Source organism: Ammodytes marinus (assembly GCF_949987685.1).
Source record: "Ammodytes marinus genome assembly, chromosome: 1".
Lineage (NCBI taxonomy): Eukaryota > Metazoa > Chordata > Actinopteri > Uranoscopiformes > Ammodytidae > Ammodytes > Ammodytes marinus.
This window is the reverse complement of record NC_137230.1, coordinates 26,564,084-26,585,848: the sequence shown is the minus strand read 5'-3', so window position 1 is coordinate 26,585,848 and position 21,765 is coordinate 26,564,084. Positions and strand designations below refer to the sequence as shown.

The following is a 21,765-nucleotide window of genomic DNA, read 5'->3' as shown; positions in this document are numbered from 1 at the left end:
ACCACAGCTACACGCCCTCCCAGAGTCCCCAAACTCATCTAAAAATCTTTCTTATCACAGATCCTCCCTCCGTTTTTCACCCAGCAGCAGCAGCAGCAGCTAGCTTGCTTTGCTGTTTCTACGCTACTCAGGAATTCAAAACCACAAAAAAAGAAAAACCCAGACACATCACAACCTGCTTTCACACCAAACATGTAACAGTGACCCTGCAGCATTTGACTGCTCCAGTTTGTTTAACCAGGTGAGCGAGAGAGAGAGATGCTAATTGCACTCCGGATAGCGATGCTGAAATGTGCATATTTTCTGAATTAACTTTAAGGCCCCATGTAGTGGAAAGGGTCAACGGGTTGGGGGATGCTGCCTTAATTTTAAAGGGGCCCCGCCTACAAAAGCGTAATCTTTGGAGGGTTGAAGATTTAAGCCTCAGATTAATGCCTGTTCTCGCAGAGGCAGATTACTTGAGAGAAAGAGAAAAAGCCTTAAACGACAATACAAAGAGGAGCAGTGTGAATGTTTAGACTTTTAAGCAGAGGCAGTACAAATGACTTACAAACCACAATGGACGTCCAAAAAAGGATTTAGGAAAACTAATCTGGGTATCTTGCTTTTTCATGACGGTCAGTAACGGTTCACTTATCTCTGTCTCTGTATCTGGTGTCAGGGGACTTTCTTGAACCTGCAGGGATGTGTTGTTGTGAAGTGTGTCCCTCACAGCCTCATGTAGATTAATCCATGTGTTCTGTGAGATTGACAAGTAAAGAAGATCTATCTTGAGTTCACACACCTGAAAGTTTGAACTCATCAGTCTGTCCATGTTTGATTCCTTAATTATTTCTTTCTTAAAACAAATATAATTTCCTTAATTATTTTTTTTTTTTTTTCGTTTTAAGGAACTATCACTTATTTATCATGGACATTTCCAGAAACATGTCAAACTGAAAATAACTTGTTAACTGAGGCAAATGAGGCATGGTGAACAGTGTCTAACACGCAGTGCATTTGGGGATACTGAAGACAGACAATAGGTTTTGTCCTACAAAGTCAGGCAAATGAATGACTGTTCCTCAGCCTTGTCAGACCTTTACTCAGTGAAGAAAAGCAGAAGTTCAAGGGGACGAAGTGAGATGCTGCGTATGGCTTCCTCTAACACACCCACCTTAATCATTGCTCTCTATTAAGCAGCTTGTGAAGCCTGTTAGTCTGCAAAGATGAATAGAGAAATAACGAAATAAAGCCTGGACGTATGGAAGAACTCCAACCAATGAAATACAGTTTTTTTTATCATCATTGGTTCAGTTAGTTCGACTTGCAATCGCTCGCTCTCTGCTTCTTGTTTGTCGTCATGATTTTCTAAATCGTTCCTCTTGACACATTCAATTATTTGGAATCCTTTTTAAACAGATGCACCTGCAGTTTGATGAGATGATTTGTCTTCTTTGGAGCATAGTCATTTGTGTCATGTTGCTTCGAGAAGTCACACATCAAAGTACAGATTGCCGGAGCTCCTCTATAGCTACAAAAAGCTGCTAATTGTCTTTCAATCTACTGTGACTTCCGATTGTGTTTTTCTTTTTAGCGTGTGGCATTGAGTAATTCATCTACTGGTGTCTGAAAATCACACAATTAATCCTATGAAGCTGCACTGAATGAGTTGTTTGTAGCAGTGCAATAGTATTTATCTATCTGTCGGAGAGACATTTTGACTGAATAATTGTATTCTAGCTTTTAAGCCTGACCCAAAAAAAACTATTAACTTATATACAGTAAAAATAGAATTGATCCAATTATGTTTAATATGGAGATGCATCCCACACCTTGAGTGCTCCTCCGCTGTCACAGCGACAGCTATCTATCTTTGTCCTGCACACACTCTCAATGAGAAAGCAGATTAAAAAGCCCTTTACAAATACACCTGAAATCTAGCAGGCTACGTTTTTTTCTCAAATTCCCTGCTCCGATTACGTTAACCAAGTTTCTCACACACACCATATACAAATCGGTTTACCCAAGCAGGCAGCCGTTAACCTATACACCGACAGACTCTGTGTTTTTATTTGATTTGGAGACATTGATCTTCATCCCGTGCCTTTGCTGGCACAAGGACACTCTCCCAGGTCTTTCATGCCTTTTAAGAAACCCGTTTAGGTGTACGTACACATTATCAGTTCCAAGAGCCGAAAATCTGTCTCTGTTATACTCATACACCTTTAACACGATAAAGAAAAGCATATTTCTCCTTTCAGAAATCGTCGTACTGCTGTAAGAAGAAGAGAATTATCAGATTACTAAAGTGCATGTAAATGAATCTTACTCTCCCCCTGTGCTTCGGTTTACTGCCAACTAAAGCTGAAAGAGATTGAAATGCCCAACCCTAATGGCGCGTGTGGCCGCCTCCTCCTCCTTCCCTCCCTCCCTCTCCCCCAGGTCGTATTATTAAGCAGCTTTAGTGTCTGCTGTTGTTTCACACTACCGGCCAATCTGGCTGTGCTCCTGGAGCCATCAGAGGGCTGTTAGCACACAAACAACAGCAGCACTCCCGCTATCAGCTGCAGTAAAAAACAGCTCGGGACCTCCTGCAGTTTAGGATGATTCCAACTACCCTCCCCCCATCCTCCCCCCACACACACACACACGCGTCTTCCTTGATGTGGATGCAGATTAGACTGTGTCGGCATTCGTGGTGAGAGGTTTGTCCAAGACACCGAATGGGCTCAGATTGGGCTCTGTGAATAGAGTATCCTAGCAGGCGTTTTGCCGGCTCACTATCTCTTTATTGAGGTTTTTCCCACCCCCCCTTATTGCTGCACTCTTCCATCTGCCTCTCTGTCACTCCCGGAGCCTCTATAGTCCAATATAATGAGCCCAGCCTGCAGACTTGGAATTGTTGTTACAGTGTTCAGTGTTGTGTCTATGTGAGCAAATATTTATTTATTAAAACTGTATGATACACAAGTGATCCATTCCGGATCATGTACAATGCTCTAAGCAGCATATAAAATAATGTTTTAATGGGAAAGCATTTTAAACATGTAATAGGCGTAGTATATTCACTGTTTGCTAGATGATATACATGATGATAGGGAAGTGGATGTTAACGCTACTGTTAATGTGTTAACGTTAGCAGGTGTTCAGTCTGGAAATAGCATGTATTCACACACAAGAGACGCTGTTAACACGAGCATGCTGTTTCCTGGTACTAGTGAGAAGATGAAATACGATCCAGTTAGTCCCGTTTGAGTAACGGATCCATAGATATAAAGGTCAATCAGAAACCATTACACTGCATTACACAAGAGTCTTTAATGCTCTGAATTAGGATGCAACAACTATGGAAAGTTTAGTAAGGGCTAATTGTTATGTTTTGTTGCAACCATAGTGAGGTAAACCTTAGAAATAAACTGTTTACGTTACAACGTATTCCACCAAGAATGGATTATGCACACCTGCTCATATTTGATTGGCCAATGCAGGATTTTGCTGGATTATGTTGTATTTTGTGGCAGCAAAAGTTGAGACAGGTTCAGTCTGTCTGTCAACAACACAAACAAATTAATGAGGGGCTTGATTTTTGTGCTTATCTTGGTCTGAACACCGCCAGAGTAACCCTTGAAACTCTTTTATAACTGTAAAATCTGGTCTCAACTCTTGCAATTATGACTTTAGACTCGTCTGTTGCGTCTCTGTCCTTGGACAATAGTTTTGTGCTTCATTTTGATCATTTGAAAGTTCCCATTAAGGCTATAGAAAATTCCAATTCAAACATCCCTGTTTGACATGTTTCATTGGCAACTGAAGCAAGACTGACACACAGTGGGTGCTAAGGATTGTGGGGAAAAAAATTAAATCAAGTGATCCTTAGGGGCACTTTACACGGTGAAAACGTGAGTTTTCCCGTTTTTGGTTTTAAAAAAAAAAACCCGTTCAGACACAATTTATCTGACATCTTCACCCGTACACAAAGTTTTCAGAGGAAACGGGCCGAAATCGCTGAAGTAGCAGCCATGCCAAGCCAATAGTCAGCGGTGACACAGCCTAGTAGATAGCTCTTCCGGTACAATTTGATGCATACAACCTTACTGTAACCGAAAATTAATGCCACTAACGTTCATAAAGCGGTTGGTGTAAGCTTGGGGTTACAAATATTGTAAAAGACTGTCCTCTTATTTCACCGCATTGAACTCGGAAAAACAGCAGACTTGCTGATAGTGAAGGGGCTTCGTGAGCGGATATTTTCCTGTTAGGCGTACTTCAAAATAAAAGTCAACTCACGTGTGTCCAGCGAAATGCTATGAATGTTTAGCCAGTGAAATGCTTTTACTGTGAAGCCGTAGCCTTAATGCTCCTTTTGTTGAACAGTAGCCTAACTTAACCGCTGCACGCTGATAGTGTTTTTTTAATGTAGAGCCGTGTCCCTGGCATATAGAAGTGACACACGTTTATTTAGCTAGAAAAACAGGCAGAGCACAACTCTTTCCCTATTTGCTTGTAGGAGCGATTGGTGGCACGATAACAAATGCATCAGCAACAGCACAACGTCCATGAGCACAATGAATACAGCTCGGTGATCCGCCATTGTTGTTGTTGTTTTCCAACTGGCGCACGTGGACCTACAAAGACGGCGCATGCCTATTTATATCCAAACGCAATGCGCATGTGTGAGGGTGGAGCCGTGACGTCAGCGTTATCAGGGGAAATGGTTTCGGTGTTTACAGGAAACCAAAACCGTTAAGTTTTCCAAAAAATCCTCCCTCGGAGGTGATCTCAAAAATCTGCGGTTCATGCCTGCGTTTGCGTTTGCGTTTGCTGTTTTCCTGTAAATGATATAGTGCAACCGCAGAAATTTTTCTGCGTATGCACCGTTTTGCGTGGCCGTGTAAAGTGCCCCTTAATACGGTAATGACTAGTATCGTTCTCTGCAGTTTGATTGACAGCTCAGTCGATCCTCTGTGGTTTTTGTTTTCTAGTATTCTGTCTAGTTCACCAGCAGATATTTATCTTCTTTCACTCTATTTGTTATTTGAATAGTGTTTCACTTATAATCTAATGTTACTTGTGATGAGTATAGTCTTCCCCGTTCTTTTTCCAACAACATCTCATACCTGTTTCTATTTATTCACTTACAGACTGGATTTTGTCCTGCAGTTTCAGTTGGAGTCGTCGACTGCAACTGATCAGCTTCTCCGTCACCGTCTACCAACATTTGGATTTTTACATCTGTCAATCTGGTGAGGAACAAATGCTTATTTTAACCTCTTGCTTCAATTGTCACACTATTCCTGCCTCCTTTCTCTTCAGCTAAGTCTATGTGTGTGTGTGTGTGTGTGTGGGAGCTTTTTATTGCCAGGGCGGGAAAAAGACTGCATGTGGAGCGTAAAATCAACCGTATCTAGGCAATATCAGGTATCAGTTTGTATCTCTCAGTCTCAAACGTGATTCAGGAACACAAGCGTATCATACAGAGGCGTCTTATGCTTGGATGCGTTGTTTTGCCTTTGAATTACCTTTTTAACATTACTGTTTTTTTCCCCCGAATATTCTATTGCCTTGTTAATGTGACATGAGCCATAAATAAGGATGTAATTGAATTTAGTGAACACCTGGGGTAACACAAAGGTCATCTGATCATTACAGTGACGTGTTAATTGGTTTTAAGATCATCCTGTGCTTTTTTTTTGCTGCTGCTGCTGGAGTTGTAGAAGCTGCAGGAAATTGTTCATTTGAGCTTGCAACATGGTGGGTGCAAATTAGCTCAGCAGCATGGAGTCTCATTAGATAGGACCCTAACCTAAGACATTTCATGGACATGTTAATACTGATGTACATGTGGTGTCTTTTTTTGGACAGTGTTTAAAAACATCGATTAATACTTAGAATAAAATAATAATATAGGCAGATTTGTCTATCTGTATGTTTTGGTTTCAATTACAAGAGGAAAATCCTGACTTAACTGGTTGGTTTGGCAAATGTATGTCTAGTTAAGTGGCCTTCCATATGAGAAAGAGCCGCTTCCCTACATTCTTCAATGGTGTATCAGCCGGGCACCATTTCTCTTGCAGTTGGATAGGACAGTGACTCTCCACATCAAAGTAAAACAGGTGGGGGAATTGAGCCTTTGTTTTCCTCCCGATATCGCCGCTAGCTTCCCTCGCTGCAACCTCCCACATCCTCTCTGCTCTGCTGCACACTCCCCGAACACATCCTCAACATGGCATCGCTTTAATATAAGCCCCTTGTTTCATTTGAAAGAACAGCACAGTCCATACGGGGTCGATTTGGAGCCTACTGCTATGTGTGTTGTGTGTGTTTTCATGCACACTGCAACAACTCCATGAAAAAAGGACTGGTGGGGCGCGGCTAGAGTTGTGGAAACAGACGGAGAATGAGGCAGTGTTTTTCTTTCATCCTCATAAGTGAAAGAGGCAGCATCGTGTGATTCCACATCCCTGAGCTCCCCTGGCTGCAGTACGTTATGTAGAGTTTGAGAATAAACGGCCTGTGAAGTCTGTGCAGCGCAAGAGAGGATCCACAAGCCAGCACACTGCCAGCGCACTGCCAGCTCCATCAAAAGACATAAAAAAAACTGTTGGTTGAATTAGCTGGGGGGAGGGCTGTGTGTCTGGGCTTCTATAACCTAACCATGTATAGTTTATGTGTATAGTAGGCAGATTCCTTGAGGCGCTTTGACCCAATTTAACCAAACATCGCCAACAAGAATCTTCCACTTGATAAACCAGATGACATCTGGTACCCGTATTCCCCTCCAGCTCTGCTCTGCTGTAATCAGTCCACTAAACCCAGTTAGCTGTGATTATGTGCTTTGCTGTTTGAAAGGAAGATGTTAAACTGTGGTGTCTTGGTAGAATAGGTTATTCTGTGGTTTTCCTTCCCAGTTAAAATAACCTCCACCTCTACTAGTTGCTTCTTTCAGGATCTTCACATTACTGACGCATGTCTCTCTTGATGTCGGTATCTAACGTGTCCTTCCGTCACTATCGTTGCTGTTGACAAACTTGTCTTGTTGTGTTTGCTTCATATTTGTAGTTGTGTGTGTCCTCCTATTAGCTATAAAGCATGTGGTTTATGATATGTCAAAAAATAAGTTTGTTCCCTAAATGGGTCCCTCTAAATTTGGTTAATTTATCTCTGGGGTACTAGCCTGGAAAGCCAGACCTGCCGCTAGGCGCTGGCAAATTAAATGTGCTGCGCCTGTTGGTCTGGACACTCTCCATTGAAGCTCATTAAATATGTCAAGGAATCCTGAGCTACCAATCAAATAGTTTTTTTCTAATATGGGCAGGCCAAATAACTATGTATGGTGCTCTGGGGCGGACGTAACCGGATGACGACAGTGCTGTGCATGCGCCGCCGAAGCCGTGATAGTAAACAGAGATGGCTGTGTGGATATGTTGTTTGAGTTTGAGACGGCTTTCGCCTCAAACTAAAGTTCAATTTAACAGTTAACCCGCTGTTCGCTAAACAAAAGGGGCTTAATATGTCACCTTGTTCATTGCCCTGATTGGTCGTAGTGCTATCCAATTGCATGCAGATTAGAGCTGCAACGATTAATCGACGAATCGATTATTAATCGATTACTAAAATAATCGGCAACTATTTTGATAATCGATTAATCGTTTCGAGAAATTTTTTAATAAAAAATTTCCAAATTCTCTGATTTCAGCTTCTCAAATGTGAATATTTTCTGGTTTCTTTAATCCTATTATGACAGGAAACTGAAATATCTGTGTGTTTTGGACATAACAATACATTTGAGGACGTCAACATGGGCTTTGGAAAATGTATCAACATTTTTCACAGTTTTCTGACATTTTACGGACCAAAACACTAATCGATTAATCGAGAAAATAATCGACAGATTAATCGATTATCAAAATAATCGTTAGTTGCAGCCCTAATGCAGATGCATTTGAAATGCATGCATAGGTGCCGCCCCTTGAGTTGGCAAGGTCTATTGATCGTGGCCAGACCCTATATTGTTCTAGATATGGGTCTGGATTTCCAGGCTACTGGGGTACTACTGTGTACCGCCAATGTTTCACCTGGTACTTGTGTCAGGTTTTTGAGATTTTGAAGTGAGGCATGTTTTACATTGCTGGACTACAGCCATTCACTCTCGACACCTTTCTTCCATTTTAAATTGAATGTTCAAGAACTTATTTCAAGGTGATGAGAAATCTCTGTGGATTTGTCTAATTGGTGTGAATGCTGAAAGCATTCACAGCATTGATATTCTGCATATGTATTGGTGTGAATGCTGAAAGCATTCACATCTTTAATATCCTACAGCCTTCAAATTATTATTATTCCGCCGTTTCTACACCGTTCCATATCTTCATCATACTTCAACCTTCAAACCTGATTCAAATAGCTACATGTTCAGCTCTTCAAGGACTTCATTGCTCCCCTTCGACATTTTCAAAATAATTCATAATTTCATACTTCTTCAACGTTTTATGAAAAATTATGCAACATTTCAAATCCCTTCTCCTCCTTCATACTTTATCCCACAAACTTCATTGTCACATCTAACTGTTCAGCATAGTTAAGACATTAATACACTTATACAGTTTTTTAATAACATTCATAATTTCGAAGAAAATCAACTTTTTATGAAATTAATATTTCTTGCAAAATTATGAATGGTCCTACTCGTTCATACTTCATCGTAGAAACTCAATTCAAAGTGTACCATGTTCGTCTTGCACGGGAGCACGTTTCCATAATTCACAATTTGTTCATAAAATTCATAACTTCAGAGATAATTAAAGGTTTATTACACCAAAAATCCTCCTCCCCCGGATAGAATGGGGAAATCGGCAAAACGCTAAGCGTTTTGCACTGATTTCAAACACTTCCAGCTCACTGATAATTCATCCTACAAAGTTCATTTCTTCGACCAAATATTCAGCTATCTTTCGTCTTTCATTGTTAAAATTCAACCCTTAAAAAAAAAACATAGTTTTCTATTTAATCAGCCATGTTTGACGCATGTAACATCAATTTGAGTGATATTTAGAGTGTGCACATCAACTGCCAGAGTGGAGAAGAGGGAATAAAAAAGAACACCAGACATTTTTAAGATTGCGTCAACTCACAACAATCTAACTCCTCGTGGATGATTTTTGTCTCTAACTGTAGATATTATTGTTGCGGTCGCAGAAATGTTTCTTTGGAGCCAAATGGACATACATATTGGGAGCTGTGAGCTTCTAAGCGGAAAAAAGTCTAACCAAAAACAACTGACGGTGCCATCTGCTCCCCTGTTAAATGAGATTCTACATTCCACGACAAAAAATCTAAACGAAAATTGCTCTCAACTCGAAAATGTTTACATTAAAGAAACAAATTTGACACTGAATCTTCATCTATGTCTTCTGGTTCTCACGGTAACTTCATTTAATTTTTCAGTTACACGGTTTGCAAGTAAGAAGAAGTAGTTCAGAGTTATGCATCTCGAATATATCCTCTGTGTGCGTACCTACAATCACCACAGCTGCGCCCACTTGCTGTGCGATCAATTCTTTAGTGTTACCTACTCGCTTACTTGTGTGTATGGAGCAGTAGTGTAGTGGTCAAAGCTTAGGGCTCATTACCTGTAGATTGCAGGTTCAAGGCCAAGCCGGAGAATGTAGAGTGCAGGTAAACTTTGCACACATGTCAATCATGACTCAAAGATGACCTCATATGATTGTAGAGAACCAAAGATTGGCGGTTCAAATCCCGGTTAACGCAACATTTTAGACTTAAACAGATTTTCTTCTAACTTTGCACAGATGTTGATTATGACTCAATTATGACCTCAGATGAGTTTAGAGGTCAGATTTCAAGGTCAAAATTAATTCATAATTTCAGCTAGAAAGTCCATTCAAACTTCCAAATATTCCAAATTTTTCATACATTGTATTATTCAACCATTCTGTTTATTCACATGTATTCATCTTTCGTTCTTCATCAACATTCAGCAGTGAAGGTTATTCAGTATCAGTATCAGCTTCAGCGCAGCATTCACTCCGCAATTTCTTCAGGAATTGCATTTCTAGTTTAGTAATGTTATCCATTGGTAATTCAACATCTATTGATCAGCTGAGCTTTAGCTAGTTAAATCATACCATGCAGTATAACTCTTTTGTCTGTGTGTTGGTGTGTGTGCATAGGTCCTGTGGTTAAATTCACAGTGTAACCCTGCACCTGCTGTGTGCAGAAATGTGACGTCCCTGACTGATTGATGAGTTCTGCTCATGGCGGCAGATGACCTGTAGGACTTGTAATGAGTTTTTACAAGGTGACAGAGAGAGAGACACACACACATACACACACACGCACACACAAAAGTGACCTCCCCCACAACAGTTTTCCAGACAGAGGTGACAGGACATGACCACAGGGCACTCACCCACAATGCCTGGCTCTTCCACTCCTAATCCCCTGACCTCTGATCCCTCCACATTCACGTTGGAGCCCATGTGATGTGCTGATAGTGTCGCCTGGGCCACTGGAGTGTTTTTGTTTCATTAGTTGGTGTTCCCATGAGAGTCCCTGTCAGGGTTGAGAGAGGAAATAAAGCCCCAAATTAAGGACTGACCACACGTAAATATTTGAAGAGTGCGATTTTGGACGACCAATCCTTATGCTGTGCACTTCTCCGTTGTTCATTGTTGAATGGATGCTCGATCTATTTCCTGTTACTTTCACAAACATTACAGAAACCTTTAACTGCATCAGAAAAGTTGTTGTAACAAAGGCTTATTATTGTGTTTGAAGCTTTAAATAAAGTCTTGTTTGAACATGACACCAGGCTTTAATCTACAATCCTATATTTTCACCTCTAGATTGAGGGTTGTGCCAAAATCAATTTACTTACCTGTGGGATCTGGGGATGTTGCAACATTACTAGAACCAACTGTGCCAAGCAGCCGAAGTTGTTGGAGCAAAAAAATCCAAAACAACCAATTTGCAGTTGAACATGTCGCCCGAACCAGTGATTTTTGATAGTGTGTTTTCTGAATGACGCTCTGATGACCTGTAATTGAAGGGGTCGCCTCTGGACTATTTCAAGTGCAGATATATTTGTAAAAAACATACACGTTGTTTTTTTCCTGACACTTAATGTCAATATGCGAATACCATCATAACCTTTTGCTGAGCCTGTATGTCTGGAGTGTGTGTCTTGTTTGTTGATGCAGTTATACAACTTTTTTCAAGGACTGTGACATTTAACTTTTATCTGGATTTAGAAGAGATCATATCGGCATGAATAAAATAATCTTTCTTCAGGAGAAAGAGAGTTTTGCATTTCTCTCCAGGTTGGAGAGACGGCGTTTGGCTGAGATTCACTGCAGTCTGTATGCGACATGAGTTTTATACTATTGATTGTTCGCTGTATCAACTCTGTTTGAAAGACACCATTTCGTGGAAGAATGAAAAATAGCAGTTATGAATCTGAATCCACTGGAAACCGTTATCTGGGAAACGGATCCTTTGCACATGTTTTCTGTAGTAAGCGCCGACCCACCTGCTGTTCATCTCTCACCTGTCCTACATTGCTTTCTTCTTGTATCCCTTTTTGTAATCTTGTAAATGAAATACATTTGGATTTTTTGCTCCTCTATCACGATTCATCGAAAATGCAAACAGTGTATAGTCAAAGCCTGTACAGTGCAGCAGACAATGTTGGGTTATTCACTTCCAAATATCTAGGATTAGACTTCAATGCAGTTAAATTATGTATTCAAATCCTGATTGCCTTTTTAGCCAACTGCTCACCCTCGTCAACTCCACTTTGAGCCATACTCGGCGTTTTGCTGCCAGCAGCGCTTTGAGCTCTAAACGAAACCCTCCTCCCACAATGCTTTGCTGTCCTATTCTTCATAGAGAGTAAATGATAAGGTCCCCCCGTAACCCCCCCACCCCCCTGCAAAGCCATCTACTACATTTGTTGTGACTGCTGGAGAAATGAGGGCAAAAGATTGATGCAGGGAAAAGTGACAAACGGAGATTGAGAGAGACAACATGTGATTCGTACAGTGAAAAGCTTTTATTTATGGATGTCTGCCACCGCTTCTCCTTACTGTACCTGCCACACACGCACACACACACACACACACACACACACACACACACACACACACACACACACACACACACACATATACATATACACACCCCTCCTTCTCTCGCTGTCGAAGAGATGAATCTCTGTTGGTGGATGAAAAGAAATGGAGCCAGGGCTCCGCAGGGGAAATGAACTCACAACTATACTTAATCATTTACCTCCACCTTCTCCTCTCCCCACAGTCACTCCCTCCCTTCTCTCTCTCTCTCTCTCTCTCTCTCTCTCTCTCTCTCTCTCTCTACCGCTCTCTCTCTCGCCCTCTGCTATGTGATATTTTGAACTGAAGAATCGGCACAATGTCTCGCAGCACTTTGTGACTCACCGGCCGAGTATATTTAGTGCTGCTAAGCATCTTCAAAAAACTTACACAATACTATTCAACTTTCTAAAAGGCTTCCAATAGTACCATGACACCATATCAAATACATGAAAAACTTGGTGCGAGATTAAAGAAAATAAAAGAATAATCCAGTTTTCCTGGTTAGTTAGTGACAATATGGCACCTGGGAGACAAAACAGAAAAGTTGTGTTTTGTCAACACATCCATCATTTCTCTGCTTTGGGGAACAAAACAACCTGCTAACAGTTAGACATAAAACACAAGGGGGCTCCATGTAGTTTGTTTACTTTCCAATCTGATCCCAGACGGTATGACTGAAGAGCTGCTCTACTGTAAGGTTATGAAAATACTGAAGACAACAAACAATTCTACAGATCTATGAATCTTTTTTTGCGGTCCTACCAGGATGTATGTAGGCACTGGATATCTCTCTCCTGTCAACTGAATCACATACATATTAATCTGATTTAGGTTTGAATGTGTCATCTGTGGCCTAAGCAGACCCCAGAGCAGTCAGTGGTTGGAGCCTTCGTCTGTCACAGCAGCGTTAATGTGTCTTGGACAGAAATAGCAGCATGTGACTCAGCACATTAACAGAAGCTCAATGAGGTCTCCTCAGCATCAAAGTGCAATAAGCAAGCACTGTGAAGTGCACACTGTGGATATGAATGGTGGTGCATCAGGAGAATATAAAGTCCAGTCCACTTATATATTAATGTGTTCTCTTACACCAGTCAGCAGGAGACCCTGTTACTTTGACTTAACCTCAAAATTGATGTTAGAGCACATTTTGTGTCCCGACTGCAAAAGTCCTTTATGTTAAATAATTAATAATAAAAGTAACAGAAACAAGAGTAGAAAAAAGGTTGAACAAGGGAAGGAGAGGATTAAAATGTGCCAAACAAAACATTACATTAATATAGGAAAGTACCACCCAGTTCGTATTAACAGGTTTATTTTATTAATATTGTTTCAGAGTTGAAAGGCAAGGAGTCCAAACTTGGCTAAACTCTTGGTCTTCCGTCAAGATCTGGGGATGACCAATGAAGTTATATTTTTAGATGTGAGATTGTTGCTCCAGTTTGAATGGTGTTTATAGCTCTGCAATATAACAGGTGTGAGTCCACAGCGAGCTTTGAGATCTTAAAGTCCCTGCAGGGACCAATGGAGAATCATGTCATAACAGAAGGATGTTTTTATAATATCATTTACAAAAAACGTGTATTTGACATGATTTTACATCTTCTAAAGTGTATCATATGTTCTTAGATAATTTTCTTACCTTCCAAGCGGCCATTATTTTCAGCTCATCCGACTGCTATGGGCTGTCCGACGACTGTCAGAATTTTCCACTCATCATGAGTGATATAGGCAGAATTGACCAACTACCTAAACACGTTTTTCCAAAAGCTGCAGACTGGACCTGATCCTCATTTCTCTGGCTGTTAGAGGGCGCTGTCACTTGGAACTTTAACAAATGCAGTGTTTGAGCACCTGCTGAGGTAATCCATCAATATTATGCATAATGTCTTCCGTTTAAGCCTTCTGTTCATACTAAGCTGCCGTTGTCCTCACTCAAAAACAGAGCTTTTCCCAAATGGCCTCCAGAGAGTGTAAACGTTAAAACACAATTAGGTGTTTCAGTATGTATGGGCTGAACTGAGCTTTAGTGAAGGGATGGCACAAGCTGTGGGTCAGGAGGAGCTGTTTGCTGAACCTGGAAAAAAAAAACTTTGCCATTCGGTTGATTCTTCTCAAACAACATCTTATTGATAAACACTTACAACATAAACAGAACATATGTTAATTAGAACAACTGAATGGCAAATTGGGTTGAAATACAACACATGAATAGATGGTCAGTCTGAATAGAAGTGTAACTCAGTAGCAGTGACGGGCTGCATGAGTCCCACTCCTCACCATATGTTGGCTGTGATCCAGTGTTGTTGTTTGCCAACTGAAAGCTGTGTCCATATTGCTCAGGTGTTTCACTGTGCAGTACTATTAACTCAAACGACCTGGGAACATAAGGGAGGACTCAAGTCTATTACACACAAACTGACATGCTTTGCTGGTTTTGTGATTTTGCTATAAAAAAAGAGCCAGAACTTCACACATAGCATGTGAACATTGTGGTTTTATGCATGTTTGTGTGACTTGTGTGGCTTTCACTTCAGACAGCATGCTGTGCCAGACCTTGTGTGTGTGTGTGTGTGTGTGTGTGTGTGTGTGTGTGTGTGTGTGTGTGTGTGTGTGTGTGTGTGTGTGTGTGTGTGTGTGTGTGTGTGTGTGTGTGTGTGTGTGTGTGTGTGTGTGTGTGTGTGTGTGTGTGTGTGTGTGTGTGTGTGTGTGTGTGTGTGTGTGTGTGTGTGTGTGTTCTATGCAGAGCGTGTCATCGCTGCTGTCTGGTCCTGTTAGCGCTGATGACTGACAGCCGTGACAGCACAGAGATCCACAGAGGGCAGCTTATTAATAGTAGAGGGAGGAGGAGAGTCTGCAGAGGGGGCTAACCCAGCAGTGGCAGCATGTGTCAATGGCCAGACTCTGACTGTGTTTCAGTGGGTTTGGATGGATCTGTAGCTCCTGAGAGATGTGACACAGATATGATCCATAATAAACTCACACAGTTGACATTTTTGAATTGTCCCAGCTTGGTTCACCGCATGATCATGACCCAATTCGAAAATGTTCTGCTCACAGGTACGGAAGTGGATGGAGGACAACAATTCGGGCACTTTTTATTGTGTGGCTGTTTTTTTCCGAACTACATCAGGAATTTACAGTAGTGGCTGATGTTCTTTTTATTTATTTACAGTCACTAAAAACAGAGGTCTGTTAAAGGAGAAGTAAGTGATATGGTCCTTATAGCTAACTTCCTGTCAGTGACTGCAGTGAGCAGTCCCCTCCTTCGTCCCTACGTCACCACCACATGAACACACAGCCGTGTTCATCAGATAGTGCCGCGATAGAGAGCAGCAAGTCATTGTTCACGGGCACAGAAAACTGCCTCTTTATAGCGCTCTGTCTCCTGATTGGATAAAACGAGCAGGATACTCAACATGTTAAGTGGCAATTACTGCAAAGCTGAAAGACTGGGAGAGCTGGGTTACGAACCGTGCATACTGTTTAAGTGATTGCTTTATGAATATAGAGAGATTTAACACGTATTAACAAAAAAATATCACTTACTTCTCCTTTAAAAAAACATGTAATCTCAATCTTAGTTGCAATGTCATCCAACCAAGACATTTTTCAAACAAGCACTTTTATCTGAAAATAATCTAGTGGAGATACATATTTTTTGTGTGTGATAAATGTGTTTCCGATAATCCACAAGAAGACACCTCAGATGTTGTATCTTCTGTTTTATTATTTCAGTGTGAGCATCATTACGTTTCATAGTACTGTTAGAACCAGCCGATAAGGATGATATTGGCAGCAGTTGTGCACCAAAACGGAATACATTTCACACATTTGAATTGCATCAAATGTGTCTCCACAGCAACAGGACTACCCAGCCTCTTTTCAAGCGGAGAACAACATCAACAAAGCCAGAAGGCATAACAATCCATCTGACTTGGTCATCCAACGATCTTGAAATATATCCATGACTTTTGTGTGATGAGAGATTGTCTTTGTCAGTATACATTGAGGGAAGTTATTATTGTGTGGGCAGCAGAGACAGACAGAGCATCCCTGCAGGCTCATAAGGAGCTTGATATCTTGAGTCTGGGTCAGTCACATAGCAGCTGGTAGTTGTGTTGCCTGCAGACCCTCTGCTGAGTTTCGGCTTCAGCTTAACCACAGGTTGGAGTTACGCAGTCTGTCATTTTATTGTAAAGCCTCTGTCCACACAAACCAGTATCTATCTATCTATCCATCTATCCATCTATCCATCTATCCATCTATCCATCTATCCATCTATCCATCTATCCATCTATCCATCTATCCATCTATCCATCTATCCATCTATCCATCTAATAGTCTAAATTCAGGATCAATAACAGCTGTTATTTTTCTCTGAAAAATCTCAAGCGTAATAACATGTCCATTTTGTGCATGAAAATACGTTTTGTGTTCTGTTCAATTTCCTGCAACTGGCCAGGCATTCGTTGAGTCATCTGTATTGATACTCAAACCTGTAAATCCCCACAGATCTGTCATAGTATGTGTGCGCTTAAGGACATTAATAAACAGTTTTTTGCTTGGAAACAGCAAGTGAGTACAATTGCTTATAATAGATTCTCAGTAGAACTTCTGACCCACTCTGTCCTAAAGCGGACTTGAGTGAGTGTATATGAATGCAGTGTGTAGGCAGCTGGAGCACCGGTAAACAGACAGAAGAGCTCTTGTGTGTGTGTGTGTGTGTGTATGTGTGTCTGCGTGTCTTAGTGCTTGTGTGCTGATTCTGTAAACTGCGAGTATATTGTCGTATTATTTATACAAGTCGGTGTGGGTGGGCAGTGCAGAGCCAGAGGGCAACACATGTTTACACTGAAAGAGATGGAGAGAGATCTTCTCGGTTGCACTATCAAACACGGATTCTTTGCTGTCTGAATTTAAAGTAGCTGAAATGTTGTTGCCCTTTTTAAAGGAATAATTTTTTTTTTTGAATACGTATTTAATTTGTTCTAAAGTTTCTCTACCATGATTCTAAATGGCTATGACAGTGATGCCTGATCAACACATTGAAAATAAGCACAACAATTCTCTCTGCCTATAGCTGATGTTTATGTGTTACGACCAAAGACATTAATGGTTTGACATTTGGTCAGTCGTGCACATGAAAAGTGACAGAAATAGTTAGAACAGCTGGAGATGTTCAGACCCTGGCTCCTTTCCCGACTCTGCACAGCTGACCGATCACGACTGGAGGTTGGCTCAACTTCAAGTTTAAGACAGCTTTAAGCCAGTTAAAGTAAAAGTAAGGGTAGGGATAAAGCCCAATATAGTTATAGTTAGGGATACAATTGGTTTCCAGGGAATTTATGGAAAATCCAAATTACACTCCGTGTGTGCATTTGCGAAGATCTGCTTTTGTTTAACAGCTTAAATAAAATCAAATAACAACTTCACATTGTCCGACTTCTGGTATACTTGTGTGTTGTCTTGATGCCTCCCGGCTGAAACTGAAGCTGCACACTCCTTTTTTTAGCAAAAGGGCGTGTCGTGTCGGGGAAGGAGATAAGATTGAGATTCTACAGAGATCAGAAGCCCCAGAAAAGAGGGAGGTGCAGCAGGTGCAAGGGGGAAACCCAACTCTTTACCCCTGCTCTCCACTCTCCATGACCCACCACTGACACCACCTCCTCCTCAACCAGACGCTCTCTATGTTCCACCAGGGAAACTTAAGCCTCCTCTGTCTCTTCACCTTTCTCACCCTCTTCTTGTTTATGTGCTACCAACCTGCAGTAACACCCCCCCCCCCCGTGGTCTAGTAAACCTGACCTTTAACCCTATAACAAGCAGGGAAGCGTTGATGTTAAGTTGTTCAGTCGTCTAGAGGACGGTGACCTGATCCTCTCACACCAGCACAACTTGCAGCCAGAGGACAGCAGTCAATACCAAAAGATGTTGTTTTTTTCTTTGGAGCAAATTGCTGAAGGTGCTGTTGACCTGTCCACCCGGTTTGTTAAAGCGCAGGGTTTATCTCAGGAGAAATAATGCTTCAGACTGACTGCAGTGTTGTTTCTTCTTTCTTTCTTGGATAAAAAAAGTGAAAGTTACGAGAGATATTTCTTTTTTTAACCACATACGCTTTGTCAGAGCGTCGTGGGAGCTCCAGCTGTTAAAAATAAACGTGGTGGATTCTATTTTTTTTGATGATGAGGGAAGCTTGATTAACCTGTTTGTAAAAGTATCATCAAAAAACAAAACCAACCATATTGTGTATGTTCTGCTTCCTTAGCTACGGCTCACGGCTCACGGCTCCAAGCCCATTTGTCCCATTAAAAAATTAAAAAATTCAATACTTTACAAATACATACTTTTAATTATGTTAAAAAAGAGCAATTGAATTTAGCTGCAAACTATATATATATAATTTTTTTACTAAACAAACACAAGGAAATAGTGCATTTTATGGTGACTGTTTTCAGCAGTAGTTTAATCCACATTTGATGCTCTAGTGCAGTGGTTCTCAACCGGTGGGGCGCGCCCCCCCGGGGGGGCGCGGACACTCTACCGGGGGGGCGCGAGGGGGATGAAAAAAATAAATAAAAAAAATAAAAAATCTTAATATTTTTTATTTTTTTTATTTTTTATTTTTTTTTCTTGATATGTAGACTAGTTCAGAGATGATATGTATTTTTTTTCTTTTTTAACTTTTTTTGATAGGTAGTTGCCAAGTTCATCACACAAACACTCCAATCCACTGATATGAGATCAGTTTGCAATTTTCAACTACTAAATTAATGGTAGGACTGTCGCCACTAGAACTGGTCTCTGGTCAGCAAAGGTCTTGAAAACAGCATAAGTGTGCTTGTGACATGCGTGCCACCCATGCACATGTATGGGCACGTGTCCCAGCAGATTTGAAATCTGAATAAAAAAATTTAAGTTTGTAGTTAGCAAGTGTAACATGTTCTTAGGGCAGAATTTCATAAATAAAGGTTTATTTTTTTAGCAAGATATTTGGTCAAAAGCTAGTTGTCATCCGTCCCTCTGTCCAGTTGTTAGGCATCTGGCTGCTAGCAAGTTATGTTGTCTTGCTAATTTTACTATTCATCTGAACTGAAATAATATTTATTATCTTCGCCAGAATGCACCAGAATGCTTAGATTACATGTTAAAAACACAAAAAAATCTTCTGGGGGGGATGCCCCCTGACCCCCCTTCAGGGGTTTAGTTTTCTGACAAACATTACAATGGATACTAACATGATTTGGGCATTTGGGATTATAAATCATCTTTGAATTGGTTGTACAGCACATCACATGCTATTCATTCAGGTGTGCGATGGCCACCCCACTCTAACTCTGTGGCCCACCTTGGCCACCCCCAGTCAAAATTTCCTGAAATCGCCACTGAGACACTCACAACTCCGCGTTCAGGCTGCACAGCACATTAACTCCGCGTTCAGGCTGCACAGCACATTAATCGCAGGTAGCATTTTGAGCTAAAGCTGGCCACTTTCCAAATATTAAAGACAACCTTCTTCCCAAAACGGACAAAAATGAAAGTGTAAGGGCTGGGAAGATTTCTTACCTGAAACTATAGGCTATATTTCCCAACTATTTCAGACTCAAGAGTTTGATGGTAAAAAAAAAAAAATCTGTGAGAGGACAGTGCTTAATGTGTTCTCCTCAATGTTAAATGTAAATGGTCCCTTTTTAAAGTTAATATCTTGATTGACTCAATAGTTGAAACATTCTCTGAACTGGGTTGTCAGACAGCAGTGTTTCCCATTAATCATAGACTTTGTTTTGTGAAGCTTTTTCATAACAGGTATACCTATTGTAGACCTCTGTGTATGTTCTATTTAGGCTACTATTTTCTTCTCTTCTAAGGAGATTTAAAAAAAAAACATTTCCTCAGTGTCTCATTGATACGATCTCATAATTAGCTTTTAAACTGCACCAGAATGATGCATTTAACGTTAAAATATAAGAAATTTCCGGACCCCAACCCTAAACCCAATGTTCAACTCAAAGGTGCGCCACTGGCCTAGCCCTTGTGATAATAACAATAATAGATTATCTATCTATCTATCTATCTATCTATCTATCTATCTATCTATCTATCTATCTATCTATCTATCTATCTATCTATCTATCTATCTATCTATCTATCTATCTAGGGTGGTGTGTGTGTGTGTGTGTGTGTGTGGGGGGGGGGGGGGGGGTGTTGTCAGGGGCGGTGGGGGGGCCCAACTGCAATGACCCAGCTTTGGGGGGGCCCAGCTTGCAGAAGGTTGAGAACCCCTGCTCTAGTGAATATGTGGGGCAGTTGGACAGTGTGTTTGTGGGATTGAGTCAAAATAAACTTGTGTGTGTGTGTGTGTGTGTGTGTGTGTGTGTGTGTGTGTGTGTGTGTGTGTGTGTGTGTGTGTGTGTGTGTGTGTGTGTGTGTGTGTGTGTGTGTGTGTGTGTGTGTGTGTGTGTGTGTGTGTGTGTGTGTGTGTGTGTGTGTGTGTGTGTGTGTGTGTGTGTGTGTGTGTGTGTGTGTGTGTGTGTGTGTGTGTGTGTGTGTGCGTGTGTGTGTGTTTATGGTGATGAAGGAACATGTCACCCAGTGAAACAGTGTGATGGACTGATTCACTGTTTTAATGGAGCTCTATGGCTCAGAGGAAGAAGATATATCATGTTGTGATACACACATATAGCACGTTAGTGGATACCTTCAGTGTCAATTTTTTTTTACTTTAAGAGAACTGTTAAATATCACCTGACATAGCTTTAAACCCTGCTCCAGTCTTACTGTTGTGTTTGATTGAAGATACTTAGTAAGTAAGTTCATTTCTATTATTTCCACATGGCTAGGGTAGTGGAATCAATTTCAGTACGTAAGGAGTCGCTGTCACATGACACCACGTACAACACCAATGCAAACATAAAGGGCATACGTGCAAAAAAGAAAAGCATACATTACCCCACTACATATGATGACATATCATGCAGTTAAATTGACTTCTGTGTGTAAATCAACAGCATTGTTTTGGGGAAGAAGCTCCAGTGAAGTCTTCCATTGTGGGGAGTCGAGTCCGAGGAGTTTGCAGCCTATGATCTTTGATTCTCCAGTAGTACATCTGTCAATGTCCTCATGGTGTGTGTGCTTGAATGCATGTCCATAGACAGACAACCATTTAATATGTCAGGATTGTCAATTTTTCCATAGGGAACCATTGGTTTACGCACGTACATGGCGCGTGGATGCGTGACTCGCGCTAAAGCAACACTGATGAGCGTACGTATGAGCCGCGTATATACGCACCTAACGCGCCTACACAGCTACGCGCAGAGTTAAAACATTTAACTTTTTACGCTGCTACGCGTGACGATTAGCCGCGTTGGCCAATCAGCGTAGGGCTTGACCCGACGTCACATACATTGGCACGGTCGGAGAACAGTACACAGAGAGACACCGAGGAGGAAAATGTATTGCAGGCTGCCGGTGCTGTATGACAGCAGCTCGGGAATAGAAGACGTGGGGAGAGTAAACCAGGAGAATGGACTTCCTGGTTAATTCAGTGAATATGTGCGGCTGTGCTTTAGCCGATAAACCAAGTTAGCGGCGTATAGCATTAGTTAACTCACCCGGTTGTGTGCGGCAGGCTAACGCCTCATATTATGAATCC

General features: G+C 41.2%; 1 protein-coding gene across 1 annotated transcript in view; it reads left to right on the top strand.

Annotated features, from left to right (window-relative positions):
- large2 (LARGE xylosyl- and glucuronyltransferase 2) overlaps positions 1-21,765 on the top strand; it is a 104,736-nt gene that overhangs the window by 39,887 nt on the left and 43,084 nt on the right. The window contains exon 2 of the mRNA XM_080030875.1: positions 5,124-5,225. The gene's annotated coding sequence lies outside the window, so the exon portion shown is untranslated. The remainder of the gene's footprint in view (positions 1-5,123; positions 5,226-21,765) is intronic.